A 3,260-nucleotide genomic window follows, 5' to 3' on the forward strand; every position below is an offset into this window, starting at 1 on the left:
ACACACACAAACACACAAACAAACAACCACTTGTTTGGTTTGAGATTTTCCTTTAAATTTTCCAAAAATAAACATGCAAAGAAATCACCTACAAAATCACAACCAAAACTAAACAACCCAAACCAAATCAAACAAAACTGAGCCAAAAAACTTAAAAATGCCATTGAGTTAGATTTATGTTGTCAAGCTCCTGAAGATGGAGCCTACCCTGAAGTTTGGTTCATACACATAGTGAGACTCTTTTGGAGAAAATACCAATCATGTATTAATTGCAAATTGCATCCTTGTAGTAATGGAAGCCCATGTGCTCTCCCTGTATCATTGCAGGAAGTCCACTGGGCTTGACTCTTTGTAGGCATTGCACTTGTTGCCTTGAGTTCATGTGTGTCAGTCTTGATGTATACAGAAGATGCTCTTTTCTTGGAATCACCAATATCCTCTGTTTTTTCTATCTTTTTTCAAGTGTATGATGGGAGTGCTTTTATGAAGATACCCCTCTTAGGACTAAGTGCTCAAAAGTCTTTCACTCTTTTTACATTTTCCTGTTGTAGGTCTACGTTTGAGTTCAAATCTATGGTAAGAGGAAGCCTTCTTAATGAGGACTGAGTGAGGTACTTGTATATTGGTATAGCAGTATGTCATTTCATGAGATTTTTTTATACCTTTACAAACACAGTATTCCTACTTAGTTATATTTTTCTGCAAGCTATCTTTAACTTTAACTAGTTTTATTATACATTCCTTATTAAAACCATCATGTTATGTTATCTATGGAATAATGCTACACTCTGTATTTGGTTGACTTAAAACACTTCTTCATTGGTGGGGCACTTATGAGGCACAAGATGAAGTGCTCCTTCTACAGAGAGGCCACCAGGCATCCCTCCGGGTACACCTCCAGTAATCTGGCAAAACTTGGTAATGATAGGATTGTAGACTTTCCCTAGTTTTCTGCTGATGCTCAAATTCTTCCTTCTCTGCAGTCTGGTTCTTATCCAGCCACCTGATGATTTCATTACACTTGCCAAGAATCTTCTGTGTGTCCTCATCATTCACATTTCCTTGAAGTTTCTCATCCTCAGCAGTTGTTTTCAAGTTGAAGGCATAAGACTCTAGTGAATTCTTGGAGGAAACCTCATCTCTCTGCTTCTTATCCTCAGCTATGTATTTCTCAGCTTCTTGAGCCATGCACTCAATATTCTCCTTGCTCAGGAGGCTCTTGTCATTGGTGATTGAGAGCTTGTTCTCCTTTCTTTTGCTTTTATCTACAACAGAAACATTGAGGATGCCATTAGCATCAATGTCAAAAGTAACTTCAAACTGAGGAACCCCTCAGAGTGCTGGAGGTATGCTTGTATACTCCACCTATCCAAGCATGTTGTTGTCCTTGGCAATGAAGGTCCTCTCATCTTCATACACCTGAATGAGTACATCTGGCTGGTTGTCAGAGTAGGTGGCCAAGTCTGTGTCTGCTTGGTTCAAATGGTGATATTGTGCTTGATTATTACAGTCATGACTCCACTAGAAGTTTCAATATCTTGGGAAAGACTTGTGACATCTAAGAGCAGTAAATCCTTAACATTCTCATACTTGTCTCGAGATAGAATTGCTGCCTGGACTGCTGCACCATAATCAACAGCTTCATAGGTGTGAATGCTCTTGTTAATTTTTTTCCATTGAGGAAGTCTTGCAGAAGTTTCTGAATCTTGAGGATTCTTGTAGAACCACTCACCATGCCAATATCATGGATATGTGCTTGTCAGTTTGACATCTCAAAGAGCCTTTTCTACAGGGTACAGTTCACCACAGATCAGGACAACATTCAATTGCCCAGTTCGAGCCTGGGTAATGGAGGTATAGAAGTCAATTCCTCATAGAGAGAATCAATCCTAATACTGGCCTGGTGCTAGAAGAAAGGGTGCACTTGGCTTGCTCACAGCCAGTGCAGTGTAGCCAGACAGCTCACTTGCTCTCACTTATGTCCATCTTGTTCTTTTACTTAAACTTAGCAAGGAATGGTTGGCTCTTAGGTGGTCAAAGTCTTTTCCACACAGTGGGTGTCTCTAGCTGTTGATTTGACTTCAAAATTCTATCATCAATTGTGATAATTGACAGGTCATTAGGGATACCTCCCAAGTCACAAATCAGCAAACTCCTATGAGGTCTGACCTTTTTATCCAAACCATAATCAATAGCAGCAGAAGTTGGTTCATTGATAATTCAAAGTCTGTTGAGGCCAGCAGTAGTTCCATCATCTTTTGTTGCCTTCCTTTGAGAGTCACTCAAGTAAGCTGGCAGTGGGACCATAGAATTGATAACAGTTTTTCAAAGGTAAGCATCTGCAATTTACTTCATATTTTTCACAACATTTGAGTCTACTTCTGTGGGTAGAATCTTTTTCTTCCCTTTGCATTTGAATTCGATCTTGGACCTGCCTGTATCATTGATCACCATTAACTTCATGGCCAGTACTTCATATCAGACAGAACAATCACATCATTAAACCTATGTCTGATCAGACATTTGACTTCAAAAATTGTTTCGGTGGAGTTCATTGCCACATGATTCTTAGCAGCATCCCCAGTTGATTCTGTGACATCTAAAGCAACATAGCTGAGTGTAGTGTGTTTACCCCTGTCATTGGCAATTATTTATTCATTTTCATACTGGAAAACACAGGAGTAGGTGGTGCCAAGATCAGTGCCAACAGGTCCCTTGGACATGGTTGCTTTTATATAGGCCCAGTTCTGCTGACAACAAGACCACACAAATCCCCTAATTCTGTCTCTGTGTTCAATGAACACACCTACTGAGTTTATTTAGCTTTTTTCATATATAGTTCTGTCCAGATCTGAACACATGGGATTAGATAGCCTGTGTGAGAGCTTGTCCCTGAACTAGAATGTTTCTCCTCCTCTCAGCAGTCATTAATCACATGTAGCTCCTCATCTGGTGGTGGAAGTAAGAAGTAGTTCTTTGGACCCCATGGGTTGTAACCTGCAGCTGTCACTATACTGGCCAGCTCTACATCTTTTTATGTTAATGTAGCTCTCTATTATAAGATAAAAAGATTTCCCTTTCCTTTAAAACCAATGTGGACTATTATAGATACACAACTGTCCAAAATATGGAGAATAAGTACATGGAGTGCCCAACATGAACCGATACAATTGTCATGGAAAAGCTCATGGAGATGAGAAAGAAAATGCAGTACTTTAGAGCAGAATTCAATAAAGGGATAGAGACATTGAACATGAAGC

The 3,260-nt window shown here is 39.6% G+C and overlaps 1 pseudogene; it reads right to left on the reverse strand.

Moving 5' to 3' along the window:
• Positions 1-803: 803 nt before the first annotated feature.
• LOC147005188 (heat shock cognate 71 kDa protein pseudogene) lies at positions 804-2,723 on the reverse strand (annotated as a pseudogene).
• Between the last annotated feature and the right edge of the window lie 537 nt (positions 2,724-3,260).

Source organism: Mus caroli, unplaced genomic scaffold (genome assembly GCF_978045245.1).
Source record: "Mus caroli unplaced genomic scaffold, Mus_caroli_1 scaffold_4, whole genome shotgun sequence".
Lineage (NCBI taxonomy): Eukaryota > Metazoa > Chordata > Mammalia > Rodentia > Muridae > Mus > Mus caroli.